At 31.5% G+C, this 17,182-nt stretch overlaps 1 long non-coding RNA gene across 1 annotated transcript; it reads left to right on the top strand.

Moving 5' to 3' along the window:
• Window positions 1-4,562: 4,562 nt before the first annotated feature.
• LOC130677430 (uncharacterized) lies at window positions 4,563-6,624 on the top strand. Its single transcript, XR_008991600.1, has 4 exons — window positions 4,563-4,679; window positions 4,785-4,886; window positions 5,582-6,161; window positions 6,610-6,624. It is a non-coding gene; the product is annotated as an uncharacterized LOC130677430 (long non-coding RNA).
• The last annotated feature ends 10,558 nt before the right edge of the window (window positions 6,625-17,182 follow it).

The raw sequence follows: 17,182 nt of genomic DNA, 5'->3' as shown, positions 1-17,182 counted from the left end.
CCGATTGACTTTCAATTAATATCGATCGGTTTTATTCAAAGTTTTTAATCAAAGACTACAGATATGCTACATTTAATTACAAGGATTGCGAAAATAAATTCAAATGCTTACCATTTTTGTTTTCATTCTTATTAATACATAATCTCTGGTAAATGATCCATTTGACTTCGTAATTCTTAATTTTTATATGAGTATACTTCACCCAGGGTATAGGGGCGTAATCAGTATATGGATTGTCGGTAAATATTCTGATTCCATTCATATAAAACTTTAGTCCAAAAAATACGTAGGTTCTAGAAGCATTGATTTTCGACCGAAACGTATAAAATAAATCTCTGACTGTAAATAAAGTCGTTTTCCCAGATTTAAGGAAGATAAACACTGTGTTGACCATCACGGGTAACTCCAGAGATATATTTTTATTGGAACTAATCAAATCCTTCAGGGAATTTATGATAATTATCAACAAATCTATTTTTTTATTTGTGAATACTTCATTATAAATATTCGTGTTATCTGTCAGTAACATATTTCTAGGAATCAATCCGCTTAAAGATTTAATTATTTTTTCATCGTTCCCACAAAATGCGATGGTTTCAAATTCGGAATGATTTTTTACAACATCTCCCTGTTCATCAAAGTAATAAATATTATTTGATAAATTAAATATTCAGTATACGCCTACTGTTTAAAAGTTATATATAGAAACCAAGCCATCAATCCGTATAAATTTCTATGATATATTTGGATAAATAAAGAATCCATGCAGAAAAGTATGGAAATCGTGATTTCTATGTGGGAAACTATATGGGAATGCATCCAAAAATATTATGCAGGAATTTATACTAAGCACGATTTCATGTCAACTGATCCCGGAAAAGTGATCCAACTAGAACTGGCCCCGACAACATCTGATCCTACCGATCGATAATCATTTCGTTGTATTTATTATTTCATTCATGTATCTTTCTTATGAAAACATTTATTCAGGACTGTATATAAAACCGATAGGAGTCTATATAGGAAAGTATGAATTGAGGTTAGAGTCCATAGGAATTAATATAGGAGTGTATGGACTTATATACAAATCCATATAGTAATCTAGGCTGCATTCTCATGAGGGTTTCTCTGGTAGGGTTAGTATATATATATTGATTAGTTGCCGTGGGATCACTGATCTTCGATCATTTGTTGTATTTGGGATCAATTAACGGCACGCCCAGGATTCTTTAATATATATTTCGATAGCGTTTTGTTCCTTGTAAGATTCATTCAGTCAAGTGCAATTCTTAAAGAGGGTATGAATCATAGAAGAATTTCTAAGAATTGCTATTCTCATGCCTTCCTCGTTAAACATTTAAGACCACCCTATAGTGACAGACAAATTCCAATAAAAATCTTCAACTAGAATGAAAGCGTCAAAACAGGCATCGAATACAAAATCAATGATTAAATTCTACAGAAACAAGAAACTAACTACAGTTGTTGAAATATTTGAAATAAGCGATTCTCAAAAAAGGGATTCGTGCACTTAAATACTGGCAGTCTCAAACTTTTTTCAGGCAGTCTATGTTTCCTTTCACTCACCACTATTTCGTTGAAAGCAGCTACATTATTTCGTGGTGCAATGCTAATTTTTCCAATCACCAAATTTATTGAAATGGAAAATATACATCCTTTTATTATTTGTTCCATCTAAATTACGAGACACAACTTTTTTTCCAATTATTATTCAATATATAAAACTTCTTTTCATCCGTGAATGAACCCACAGAAATTCAAATGAAAACTGGGTTTATGGACAATCAGAAACTTCTTACAATCACCGCTCATGCGTAGCCTTAACCTATTCTAGGCATTAAAAATTCATTGTTTAGATTGATATCAGTAAGTAAATAATCAATCATCAGCACAACACACTTTGAGTAATGTTATAATTTCAGCACCCCTTGGAATTTATTAGTAGCCCAGAGAATTGATTTACTTATGTCGCCTGAATCACCAGAAAGTATAAAAATATTAAAAAAAACATTATCCTCATTTCGATGGAGTCCATGCGTGTGTAAAGTGAATTATTTATCAACAGACGCAAGCATTCGAAGCATGAAAATGATGATTGGTCTTTTATTCCCAGATTAGATATGTAAATAATGGTCAATGCTATCATCAAAATGATAATAGTTGATATGATAATTAGCCAGCCGTAATAGTCGAACAATTTTTCTCACAGCGACAATAGCCCGCGATTGTAGATTACGATGACGTCATTCGAGTAATAAACCGGGTTTGACAATGTAATATAATAAAACAAATTACTATTTCCATCTCTATAATGTACTTGAACTGGATGTAAAACTAGATCCGTTGATGCATTACTTATAAGACGTGTCACAAACTTATGAGCATTTTTCAACCTGTGACCTTGCCGTTGTTCATCATGAGTTATAATCATTGAAACGTTCAAATACTTCATTATCGTGTTTGCAATAAAAGCTTCTATTGGGAAGAATATTTTGTAAAGATAACTATCTTTAGTAATAAGCATATCAAGATCGTTAGCCGTCGATGATTTATCGTTAAAAATCCGGATTATTCTGATTGGCCGATTGATATATTTATTGTGATCATAGATGAGATTTTCACACCTTTCACTATCTGGATATGAATAAAATTTATCATTAGTTAAACGGTATATTGTAAGGCAAGGGATGAAAATGACGATGACACGGGCTGCCTTTGTACGAAGGCTGGATCAGTGTATCGGCTGGTGCTACACTTAATGTATTCAATTGCCTGCATCGGAAATTGAAGTTTCAGTACCAACTGCCAGTTGAGCTAATCCAGTACTAAGCTAATCGTGCTAGGAACTTGTAGGATGGATTTAATTAAATTTAATTTATTGATTAAAACTGTCATCTATTGCGAAATCCTGAATGCAGTGAACAAGCAAATAAATGTCATAACAATTAATAAATGTAACAGGACCGAAGTTCACCTCCGTATTACGGAAGACCGTTGCCTCTCTTATTTCAGGTATATACGCACTGCAATGCCTCTACCTCCTCTTTGGATGGCACCTTTAATTAAGAAAATATAATCGAGTGACTAAGGGTATACGTTAACTGGAAAGGAGTTCAAAGATTTCTCCCTATTGATACGTAGTGTCTAATAACAACTACCACGAGTCGATACCTCTTTGGGCCCAACGCTCCTTCCATCTAAAGAAATATAGAATATTTGATCGAAGTGGGCTTGGAGAAGCCTCCTGCTTTGGTGAACAGGTTGTTTCAGGACACGATGTTACGCCACTTCAATTCGGTCGAACAATTGTCGGTATTCCACCACCAGGGAGCTGCCAATGTAATGCACATTAATAGTATTGTGAAAATAGAATTCATTGGTGCATGCCGGAATCGAACCTGGTCCAACGCTTTAGTAAGCAAGTACCTTGTTCGATAGGCTATTGCCAGCCCCATATTAATTAATGTAACGGGACCTAAGTCCGCCTCCGCCGACCAGAAGCCGATACCTCACCCTTTTGGGCATACTCGCGTTGCGTGTGTCCCTATCTTTAACACTACCGTATATTATAAAAGCGAAATGTGAGCATAAGCTCACATTAACTTACCCATTAGGCATGCATTGCATGTGGGTGTCTCACCAACAACCACCACGAGTCCGACCTCATTCGGACCCAAACACTCCTCCCATCTCTGGTCGAAGCGGGGCTTGGAATGGATCCCCCATGGTACCAGGCTTCAGCTCTGGTGAACTGCTTGCTTAGGATTAGTGGTGGGGTCGCGCAAGTTCTTCCCCAACCCATAAGGGCTACCTCCACTTAGGAATATAATCACCAAGATTTCAGACACGCCATTATAAACACTTGCCCTCATCCATCACCTAGTGATCTCTTATCTACGAGTTTTTTGTGGACGCCATGATGTTTTGAGGCACAAAACGGCGGCGGAAGGTCCACTCGAGAAAGGTCCACTCGAGTACCAGCCCCATATATACCGATTATCACTAATATCATCAATTGTTCATTAAAAATAAAAAAATTTCTTTCGCTATGAAAATACGTTTGTCTTGCCATTAGCTAAAATAAAAATACCACTATCGTTCAAAGACTATCGGCCAATTTCGACAATAATAGCTTACATGATCCGTTTCAAACAGCTTTCAGGACAGGCTATGGTACACACACAGCAGTGAAAAAATTTGCTGATGATATTAGATTAGCATTAGATAATGGTAAAATTACCATAGCTGTCCTTTTTGACCTATTGAATTTGTGTTATTACTTCTAATTGCATTGTGTCATTAGTTCTTTATAGCTTATTACGATTATATCAATACAATTGCAGCGGAAGTCATAAGTCGAGGCCATAGTTATAGAACTAATTTTAATCATAGAAAAAAAATTATCACTTCTTTGATTTACGCCTAGCGAAGCGGGCGGGTGAAGGCTAGTTGACGTATATATTATATGTCATAAGATCAATATTTATCCTCTATTATTTTTAAAAATAATTTTTTTTCACAATTGAACTTGGGATTGAACCTCAGGAGCAGAATCGAAAACAAATCGACTATATATATATCACGATTTATCTTATCAAATTTATTAATTCTCAGTAGTCAGCTAATTTAAGTATACTTACTCTCTCTGTAATTAATAAGTAAATAAATTATTTTAATTTTGTGTAAAAAAATCTAACTTTTTTGTAGTCCACTTAACATTTTCGACAGAATATTTATTCAAATTTATTACTTATTTTTTCCAGATCAACAAAAAACTTAAAATGTCGAAAATCATTTTATTGTTATCTATTTTTGTATTAATTGGCATTTTTGCCAGTGCAGCTGGCCAGTGTGATGGCAATTGGGTAAGTAATTACTTTCATATATAAAATAATGAAATTTTAAGTTTCAATCCATTGTTTAAAATTTTCATAAAACCCAAAAAAATATTTACAGGCTCGACGCACAAGACTTTTCTTCAAAATTAAATTAAAAAAAAAAAAAGTTCTTTTCCACTAGCTCGTAAATTCGAAATTTACTATTTTATAGTAAGCTCCTTGTGCTCGAAAATACTTTTGTATGCCGTTGTTTTTGAAAAAAATCGTTTTTTACCATTTGTTTTCCAATGATATCTCTCAAACAAATTGACCGATTGAGACGGTTGAGGCGGCAATCGACGCGTTTAATTGAATTCTAAAGCTGATAAGATTTTGGAATCGATTAATCAAGCCAATTCTGAAAAATTTTTAAAAAACTGAAAAAACATCGACATCTGATGAAAACTCGATTTTCGAACATCGGAGTGAAAACAATAACTTCCCGAATTTTTCGGAAATCATCGATTTTCTTAACGGGAAGTTGAAAAAATTTCGAGTATTAACAATTAAATTTATTTTTTAAAAGTTAAAACTCCTGTAACTTATAGAATTTGGAATTTATCAATTCGCGGTCAAAGAACTTTTTTGTAGGAAATTAAATTTACTATTAAAATGTATTTGGAGAAATGTAGAATTTGTTTTTTTTTCGTATTATTTTATGTTTATTATATTTTATATTTTAGTGTCATCCGCAGCAAGGATACAAGTGCGGCTGCCCAGGTTATGAATGTAGCTCATATATGGTGCAAGGTACATGTATGAATACACAGGACAGAGTAACCGGATTTGGAGGGAGACCACTGGGATAACAGAGGCTCCAATTATTCCCTAATATTCGAATCTATTTATATATATTGTAACGAATGTGAAACTGATCATTACATCAAACATCTTGTATACAATAAACTATATCTCTCTTGTCTTTCTTTTACTGCTGTCAAATGTGGTGTTTTTATTTCTATTTTAAGTGTGTTATTAATGTGGTATAAGTGATATTAATTAATAAGTTACCAGTTACTGCAATTTATATATATATATAAATTTTTTTTTTTCTAGTTTTTTAGTGATTTACCAAGCTTCACAGTAATCCTTGCCATGATATGTGGTAATCATTACCATGCTGTCCAATAGTCATTATCATGATGTCTGATAGGTACTACCATGACTTGCTGTAATGATTACCATGCTACGTAGTAATCCTTGTCATGATATGTGGTTATCATTACCATGCTGTCCAATAGTCATTATCATGCTCTCTGATAGGTACGATCATGATTTGCTGTAATGATTACCATGCTACGCAGTAATCATTGTCATGATATGTGGTTATCATTACCATGCTACATGCTTGGAATATCCATGCGGTCTAATAATCATTACCATGCTGTCCAATAATAATTATCACGATATCCACTAATTATTACCATGCTACATGGTAATCTTTGCTATGCCCCAGAATAATTATTTCAATGTTGCATAGTACTACGACAAAGAGCTAACAATTTTTTGACAGCATGGGAATGATCTTCTCAGTCTCTTGGTCTTATTTCTTGATTTATCAAAAAATCATTCCTGCATGTCTTTGGTAGTGATAAAATAACCACCTCTTGTAGACTTTACCATATTTTAAATATCACCGTCCATATTTCTCCTAGTATTCACATAAGGGAATTATTCCAACATATTGTAGATAATATTTCTATAATTATAGGAATCATTCCCATGATCATCAAGACCATCCCCAAAGTGTACAGGAAATATTCTTAGACCTAGTGGTAATGGTCCCGACAACAACCAATCCACACTCGTTTTGGTATTCAACGTTCACCCCGCAAATTTTTTACCTGTTATGTATGTACGTGTTTGCTTACCATTATTTCTTTGAAAAGAATCGCATTACTATTGAATGTTACATTCATTTCTCCAGCCGCTAATTTAATAAAAATTAAAAAAGAACTAACTGCTATTATTTTTTCCATTTAAATTACACGACACAATTTTTTTTGTCGTAGCTATGCAATTATTCTAATTTTGTCAAGGACTGAGTTAATCCAAATGAGTCTAAAACACAACTGTGACTATTTTCTATTAAAAACCCTTCGAATCACAGCTCATGCGTTGTATTCCCGGAAATAAAAAACATTGAGATTTATAACAGTAAGTAAATAATTATTTCTCGATACAGTGCACTTTGATTGACATTTGTAGCTACCCTCTGAAGTATATTTTTAGCCCACAAAATTCTCTAGCTTCACCTGACACATTGACCCATTCCCCCTACCCCTAGTTTCCAACTAGAGCTGCTCCCCTTTACAAACATTCTATTCATTATCCCAGTGAATTTCCCTTCCGTGTAATTGCCTATATTTTGAATACTATCTGAAATATGGCAAAATACTATGGTACGAATTCGTAGCTTTTTAAATTTCCTAACCAAAACTCACTCTTTCAAATCTTTTTTCTCAAGAAATTTTCCCGTTACAGCTAAATAAATTTTTCCAAAAATCATATTATCTTATTTTACTACTATTCCCACTTATCGATCTATAAAATCAAATATCTCAAAAACTATCCAAAATATCATAAAAAGTAATCAGTACAAAATTGTAGCCCAGTAAATTTCCTAACCCAAACTCACCCTATCAACTTATTTTACTTGAGTAATTTTCCCGTTACAGCTAAATAAATTTTCCCAAAAATCATATTATCTTATTTTACTACTATTCCCACTTATCGATCTATAAAATCAAATATCTCAAAAACTATCAAAAATATCGTAAAATTTAATCAGTACAAATTTGTAGCCCAGCAAATTTCCTAACCCAAACTCACCCTACCCACTTATTTTACTCGAGTAGTTTTCCCGTTACAGCTAAATAAATTTTCCCAAAAATCATATTATCTTATTTTACTACTATTCCCACTTATCGATCTATAAAATCAAATATCTCAAAAACTATCGAAAATATCATAAAATGTAATCAGTACAAAATTGTAGCCTAGTCAATTTCCTAACCCAAACTCACCCTATCAACTTATTTTACTCGAGTAGTTTTCCCGTTACAACTAAATAAATTTTCCCAAAAATCATATTATCTTATTTTACTACTATTTCCACTTATCGATCTATAAAATCAAATATCTCAAAAACCATCGAAAATATCATAAAATGTAATCAGTACAAATTTGTAGCCCAGTAAATTTCCTAACTAAACCTCACCCTTTTAACTTATTTTACTCGAGTAGTTTTCCCGTTACAACTAAATAAATTTTCCAAAAAATCATATTATAATATTTTACTACTATTCCCACTTATCGATCTATAAAATCAAATATCTCAAAAACTATCGAAAATATCGTAAAATTTAATCAATACAAAATTGTAGCCCAGTAAATTTCCTAACCCAAACTCACCCTATCAACTTATTTTGCTCGAGTTGTTTTCCCGTTACAGCTAAATAAATTTTCCCAAAAATCATATTATCTTATTTTACTACTATTCCCACTTATCGATCTATAAAATCAAATATCTCAAAAACTATCGAAAATATCGTAAAATGTAATCAGTACAAATTTGTAGCCCAGTAAATTTCCTAACTAAACCACACTACAGTAATCTGTTTTATTTTAATTAGTCTCACATTACAGCTTTCCAAGTTCGACAGATAGTAAAAATAATAAAAAAATATTTCCAAGTTGAGTAAATACTAAAACCAGCAAGTGTGTCCGATGTCTAGTTACGGTTGCGTTGTTAGTATATAACATTCGAGGCGCGAAAATTGTCGCTTGGATAATTGTCGCCTTGGACTCGCGATCATGATCATCCAAGACTGCACGTCGAGTGAATGAACGGGGTACGGTCGTTAGTCTAGCCACGGCCCCGTGTCTGTCACGAAATAGTTTATTATCATAGTCATACATCGTTTGAACACGGCTTCAACCAGAATAAGAACCAACATCTAGACAGCAGTTACTGGCTAACTAGAGATCATCGGACTGTCTTTGCGTACTTAGTAAACTTGCCATCGCGGCCGTTAGTCTCAACGGCAATTTTATATTAATTAGTGTTTTTCATATCCGTAATAAGAGATTTAAATTTAAGATTATTAAATATATATATACATATATGAGGCCGCCTATCATTAGGGCAGGTTTAATGACCAGTAGATTAACCCTCGTCAGTTGAGTCTCTGTCCTATTGCGAGCGATTCCGTCTGGATTTATAGACTTAGGTAGATTGATAGGGATAACTAGTGTCTCTTTATCCCTTTGGTGGTCTCTGGATCAATCTGCGACTTGGATTCCGGTATACAAATAGAAATACGATTTCTATTTCTATCACTTTTTCCCTCAGCAGACTGAAATTGGATTAGAGTAGATTTCAATCGGCTGTAAATTAGAAACTACAAGGGTAAAATGGGTCATGATTACGTATTCGAGTTAGCAAATTTTCCGGGTTACAAATTTTCATTAATCAGTTTTTCTGAATTTTTTCATAGTCTTTTAAATATTTTCCCTCAAAGCTATCCTCCGGAAAATTCAAAATTTTTCAAACCCCCATATCTTCCCGCATGAAAAAAGTTTATATGTGAAAACATATATGATAGAATATATGAATATTATAATGTCATATATTGTACAATATATAAAATAATATTTATATTTTTGCCGTATTAATATATGATAATATATTGAAAAAAAATATATTGCTAGAATATATTATCAATATATTTATCAATATATGACTTTTTATGTATGTTTTGCATATATATTTTAATATATCTTTTTTATATTGATATATTATATTGAAAGTAGTATATTAATTAATATATAGTATTTTTTATATTTTTTATATATGTTTTCCAATATATTGCGAAATATATGGTTTCCAATATATTGTAAAATATATGGCACTTTTTTTACTTTTCTTAGGTTATTGCCAGTAAATATAAGGTCAATGAAAAGAAGGAGAAAAAATAATAAATTTGACTTTTTTTGTGGAATTGTGTAGAAATTGAAAAAGTATATTAAAAAATAAAATTTTCAATATATTGCGAAAAATATAAGTTTTAATATACTGGAAAAATATAATTCCAATATACCGCGAACGATATATTTAATCATATAAATTCTTTCATATAAAATCAATTATATAGAGACCATATACCACTAATTATATGAGTCAAAATATATGGATATATATATCAAGTTTATTATATTATACTTATAAATTATATATATACTATCCATATATGATAGGAATATATTGAGCATTATATGAGATAATATATATAGAAAAATACAAAACATTATATACAAGTAAATATATTATGATAAATATACACTGATAGAAAATTTATATTGACTCAAGAAATATTTTCTTGAGCCAAGAATTTATTTCTGAAGAAAACCAATTGTCTTGCTTCAAGAAATTCATGTCTCGATTTAGATTTTCTTGGCTCTATAGAATTTGTATCTTCGATGGATAACTCTCGTGTCTTGACCCGAAACTATATTATCTTCAATCGATACTATCGAATTCTTCAAGCAAGACCACTTGTCTTCAACTAAAAATGTCGTATTATTATTTTAAGAACTTTAAATTTTTGGTTCAAGTAATAATTCCTTGATAGAAGATGTTTTTAAAGTAATGAAAAAAAAAATTTTTTTAAAAATAAATTTCTACTTTAACATATCTGAAGTAAATGAATGTAGTCCTAAAAAATCACTTTAAAACTTTTTATTTTTAAAATAAAAAAAAAAGTTTTTTTTCAAGCTGAGTAAATTGATATCTTGATTTAAAAACCGCGCCATTCTCGAAACGAGTCGGTAATGTCTTAAGCCTAGATTTTGCCTATCTTAATCCAAGAGCAAGAAATTCTTGAGCGAAATATGTCAGAATTTTGTTTCAAAACAAAAAAGGCTTCATCGAAAAATCAAATTCTCAAACAAAGAATTTTTTTTCTCTATCCAAGAATTTCAATTTTCTGGTTCAAGGACTTATTTCTTGAATTAAAACAATTAAAAATTTTGAAACAAGAACCACATTTTGAAGAAAAAATTTTTCTTGAATCAAGATAGTTTTTCTATCAGTGTATAATCCAATAAATATAAAAAACATATATTTTTCAATATAGATATTTTTGCCGCTATATATTTATCACATATTCACCATATATTTTTTTATATACTTTTAACAATATATAGCTTTTCCATGCGGGTTTACCCGCCCATAACTCTCTCCCTACTTTCCCTAAACGAAATTCACTAAAGAAACTTTCGATCTGAAATTTCCCGCTCTATAACTATGCTTTCGTATCATTTTCTAAAATTCCTCATACTTTCCAAGATATCCAGCTTTAAAGTCGCCCATCTTCAAATTCCAATTTCTCCATTTCCCAAATTGAGTTTCCTATGACTCGTAACTTTCCTCCACATTTCCAAAATCAATCATCCATGCCCATTATTCATGGAAAATTTTCCGCTTTTATCTATCGCCCACTTCACATAAAATCCCTCCCCCACTTTCCCCCTGTCCCTCTCTCTCATATGAGCGATACGCGGAAGAGTGCATAGAGCTCACGGATAAAATAAAATCCACTGATCATTTAACCGTCTCCATAATTATAATTCATATCTATATATACATATATTTTAATGGTCTGACGCAGCCTTTGATGGCAAAAGAGAGCATCAGACGTCTAACCCCCGTATGGTTTTCAACCCCAGCCTCTACTCCAACCCCAACCCGATACGTCGGTCTTTCAGTCGTTCATGCTCGTCTTCAACCCACGTTCCAACTTGAATGCCCTCTCATCGCTTCCTTTTTGTCGTCAATCCTAAAATTTTTTATTTACATTTTTTTATTCTTTAGCCTGCTACGATCTGCTTTTAAAAATATTGGGGATCGCGGATACCAAATACCGCGTAACATTTGGCTTTATATATTTCTACCCGTCATACTTGACAAATCAAACTGAGATATGAATAAAGACGAGTTGAGCTGAGGATAAAGAATAGAAGTATGGAATAGAGAGTAAAAAAAACGGCGACCGGGATACAGGAATCGAGGGATTGGGATAAAAATAAATAAAAAAAAACACAAGAGATAGAGGAGGGGGAAGATCCGCGTGCGTTGGGTGCCCGCGGCTGATCCAGCCATTCAATCAGCGATACGGGACGCTTTCATTTGGCCTTTTGTTTGAGTAAAGAGCTTGACAATCTGGCATGAATATAAATATCTATTGGTAGAATGTACTAATGGATATTATCCGAGATAAGAAATTAAAAATTCTTTGTTTGCTAATGCACTATTGTTGGAAATTCGTGGAAACTAGGGGACTTAGGGGAAAACTAGTGAGTAGTTTTTTGTCGATCGGTAAATTCTCGATTCAAAACACGGGTATGAAATTGATTTTGAGTAATTTGATTAAAAGTTATAAGTGATTTTAGTTTAGGAAATGAGAGAGTTTTTGTATTTTTTGGTGAATGACTTTGAGGGAGGATATTTTGAAAACTATGGGGAATTTCGAGAAATTATTGGGGAGTAAATTTGTAGAACGGTAAATTTACGATTCAAAACATGGGTATGAAATTTATTTTGATTGATTTGAAAAACAGTTATGAGTAATTTTAGTTTTGGAAATGGGAGAGTTTTTGAATTTTCGGAGGATGAATTTAAGGGAGGATATTTTGAAAACTATGGGGAATTTCGAGAAATTATTAAGGAGTAAATTTGTAGAACGGTAAATTTCCGATTCAAAACGTGGGTATGAAATTAATTTTGAATGATTAGAAGAAAAGTTATGAATCATTTTATTTTTGAAAAAGGGAGAGTTTTTGGAGGATGACTTTAAGAAAGGATATTTTGAAAACTATGGGAAATTTTGAGATATTATAGAGGAGTAAAGTTATCGATCGGTAAATTCCCGATTCAAAACATGGGTATGGAATTAATTTTGAGTGATTTGATTAAAAGTTATGAGTAATTTTAGTTTTGGAAATGAGAGAGTTTTTGTGTTTTTTGTTGAATGACTTTGAGGGAGGATATTTTGAAAACTATGGAGAATTTTGAGAAATTATTGGGGAGTAAATTTGTAGAACGGTAAATTCCCGATTCAAAACATGGGTAAGAAATTTATTTCGAGTGATTGGACGAAAAGTTATGAGTAATTTCAGTTTTGAAAATGGGAGAGTTTTAGTTTTGGAGGATGACTTTAAGGGAGAATATTTTGAAAACTATGGGGAATTTCGAAAAATTATTGGGAAGTAAATTTGTAGAACGGTAAATTCCCGATTCAAAACACGGGTAAGAAATTGATTTTGAATGATTGGAAGAAAAGTTATGAGTAATATTAGTTTTGAAAATGGGAGAGTTTTAGAATTTTTGGGGGATGAATGTAAGGGAGAATATTTTGAAAACTATTGGAAATTTTGAGAAATTGTACAAGAGTAAATTTTCGATTTAAAACTCCTACAATAAATTAATTTTGTCTAACAATAAGAAGAGTTATGATTTAAATTTAAGTCAAAAAAATTGTTTCTAAAATTTAGCAGAACTCAAAATTTTCATAGCCTGGATAAATAGTAAATATCTCAAAATCTATTCGACTTACAAAAAAATTCATTTAGCCCACTATTGTAGCAAAAAAAATTTCCTAACTAAAACTCTCATATGTTATTTATTTTAAATGAAAATACAAAAGTTACAGACATTGTAAAAAATCGAAAAATAAAAAATTGATGAGTTTAAGTCCGAGTCTGCGTCTCGATTCGGCTATCGGTTTCTTATTCACTAACGATGAAATACAACCGGCGTTAAATACGTTAGCAGAGCGGTGGTCCTCTATTCTCAGTTGTTAACTCCATAGCTCGTGATAGGTATTATTATGAAGGGGCTTAGGTATATATATGTATATGTATATATAGATATATATGAGTATGTGTTCACCTAAGAGCACAATCGGCTGATGTAGCACCGACATTAAATGCACAACCGGACGTTAACGTAAAATACGATCCACATGAGAATATCATTAACTAATTGCTTAATTTATGGTCCATTTCACGGGTCATACAATGTTGATATTGTATTAAATTTATATACAATTTTATAATTAACTTTAAACTCAAAATTTGTCGTTTAATTTCAATAAATTGTAGTTTTCAATTATAATCTTTGTAATTCACATAATTATCAATTAAATCTACAATTATTTATGTGGATTTTTTAGGAAATTTTATAAGCTACAAATTTGTATTCTTAAGTTTTTTCAAAATTTTTGATAGTTTTCGAGATACTCATAATTTTATAAGACACAAATTTTTAATGGAATCCCCTAATATGTTTTTAGAGTCAATAGTCAATAGCTCATTACTTCCGAACGAATCACTCAAAGTCATTAACTAGGGACAGTTATGAATCGGAAATTTACTGGGCTACAAATTCCTATTCTTAAGTTTTTTCGAAATTTTCGAGATATTCATAAATTTATAAAACACAAATTTTCAGTGAGATCCCCTTATATATTTTTCTAGTTAATAGTCAACTTCTCATAATTTACGAACTAATCACTCAAAACCATCGACTAGGGGGGGTTTTGAATTGGAAATTTACTGGGCTACAAATTCCTATTCTTAAGTTTTTTCGAAATTTTTAATAGTTTTCGAGATACTCATAATTTTATAAGACACAAATTTTTAATGGAATCCCCTAATGTATTTTTAGTCAATAGTCAAGAGCTCATTACTTTCGAACGAATCACTCAAAGTCATTAACTAGGGACAGTTATGAATCGGAAATTTACTGGGCTACAAATTCCTATTCTTAAGTTTTTTCGAAATTTTCGATAATTTTCGAGATATTCATAAATTTATAAAACAAAAATTTTCAGTAAGATTCCCTAATATATTATTTGAGTTAATAGTCAACTTCTCATAATTTACGAACTAATCACTCAAAATCATCGACTTGGAGTAGTTTTGAATTGGAAATTTACTGGGCTACAAATTTGTATTCTTAAGGTTTTTCGAAAGTTTCGATAGTTTTCGAGATATTCATAAATTTATAAAACAAAAATTTTCAGTAAGATTCCGTAATATATTATTTGAGTTAATAGTTAATTTCTTATAATTTACGAACTAATCACTCAAAATCATTGACTAGGGGGGGTTTCGGATTGGAAATTAACTAGACTACAAATTATTGTGAGTAATTTTTTCTGTATAACCAGTAGTTTCCAAGATATTTGTGATAATACACTAATAAGTATGAATCTTTGAAATAAAATAATAATGAAAACCGTAATGCGTTATTGTATCTTCGTATTTCCGTTAAAAAAATGACTCCTTATACAGCGACATTATTTCCCATGATAAATAATATCCCCTTAGATCTTACTTACGTATAGAAAGACACGGATATAATAGAAAATGATAAATACATACCTGAAAAGTATTTTATAATGTACTAGTTATTACTTTTCTTCGAGTTTCCCACAGAAGTCACGATCTGTAGTCGCGGATCATAGCTAATACATACCCACTCACATACTCACACACTCTGTCTTTTATGAACCCGCATATACACTAAATAACGTATAAATTAACGGTTTGAATCTACACGCGATTGTGTATAATGCGTGACGTCGTTTTTTTATTTTTTTATTTTACATCTCCAAAGAAAATATCAATAAAAAATTACATTTTATTTCATTACGACTTAACGACTGGGAAATATCAAACAAGTATCTAATACTTATTTGCGGAACAGTAAATTTCCGATCCAAAACCATCCCTAGTTAACTATTTTGAACAATTAGATCAGAAGTTACGAGCATTTGACCCATAAATTTTATTATAATTTTCGGGTGATTTTGTATTTTAATCGATATCTTGGAAATATGAGAGAATTTTGAGAAAATTCATTGATTTGAATTTGTCGCTGGGTAAATTTTCTAACTGAAACTCATATTGACAATTGATTTTTGTTCAAATTTACTCGAATGATATCAATTTAAAAATTTATTTGAAAAATTTTTTTTAACTGTTTAGGTAAAACTGTAATTATTTTGGAAACTATTGAAACTTTTCAAAAAAACTAATCAATGCAAATTTGTTGACTGGAAAATTTCCTAACTTTTGCATATTTTTTTGACCCATTTTACTACTCCAGTCTTCTCATTACATCCAACAAAAATCAAATTCTTCCACTTTTCCAAAATCTATAGATACTTTCTATATATAGAAACCTATAACTCAAAAACTATCAAAAAATTTGAAAAAATGTATCAATACAAATTTGTAGCCCGGAAAATTTCCTAACTTTTTCCCATTCCCCGACTCATTTTACCCCTTATTTTCTTTAAAACTCAATAAAATTCCAAGAAAAGTTAAATTCTGCTACTTTTCCAAAATCTACAGAAATTTTCTAATTATATTAGCAAATAACTCAAAAACTATCAAAAATTTTGAAAAATTGAATCAATACAAATTTGTAGCCCGGAAAATTTCCTAACTTTCGCATATTTTTTTGACCCATTTTACCACTCCAGGCTTCTCATTACATCCAACAAAAATCAAATTCTTCCACTTTTCCAAAATCTATAGATACTTTCTATATATAGAAACCTATAACTCGAAAACTATCAAAAATTTTGAAAAAGTTAATCAATACAAATTTATAGCTGATAAAATTTCCTAACCAAAACACTCCCTAAAAACTCATTTTACTCCAAAATTATTCTAGTTATCCCAATTTGAAAATTTTATAAAAAAGCAATTTTATCAAATTCAAACTTGAACTAAAATTTAATTGACTCGTAATTATCAACCAAGTCAATTAAATCCAGTAATAGGCTGTGTTATAGTTGGTAAATTTATTGAGTTACTAATTGGTGCTCCTAAAAATTTCGATTGACCACTTGAAGACCAATTACACGTGTTCATAGTTACCCAATGACGTACCGAGAGATCAAGTATCTGGTGTCCGATTGTAATCCCGGTAAGTAAACGGATGCATGTTATCAAAGTGATTACCTGAGGCTTCCTTACAACCTTGTCTTTACCAGACCCGAGTTAGAAGGTGAGAGTGAGACGAGAGAAGAGTTTGGGTAAAGAGCAAGAAACAAGAGGTAGAAGTGAGGGGTCAGGGGTCAGGACGTGGATGCCTAGCCAATATTAAATGACAAAGGCAAAGGAATACCTCAAGCTCAAACGAAGATCGTCGTCAGCTACGTCGTTGTGATCCTCCTGCCTCGAGTGCCCGAATTCCATTGTATCCGTTA

The sequence above is a fragment of the Microplitis mediator genome, chromosome 11 (genome assembly GCF_029852145.1).
Source record: "Microplitis mediator isolate UGA2020A chromosome 11, iyMicMedi2.1, whole genome shotgun sequence".
NCBI lineage: Eukaryota > Metazoa > Arthropoda > Insecta > Hymenoptera > Braconidae > Microplitis > Microplitis mediator.
Note: the sequence above shows the minus strand (reverse complement) of the source record. Positions and strands in the feature narration are given on the sequence as shown.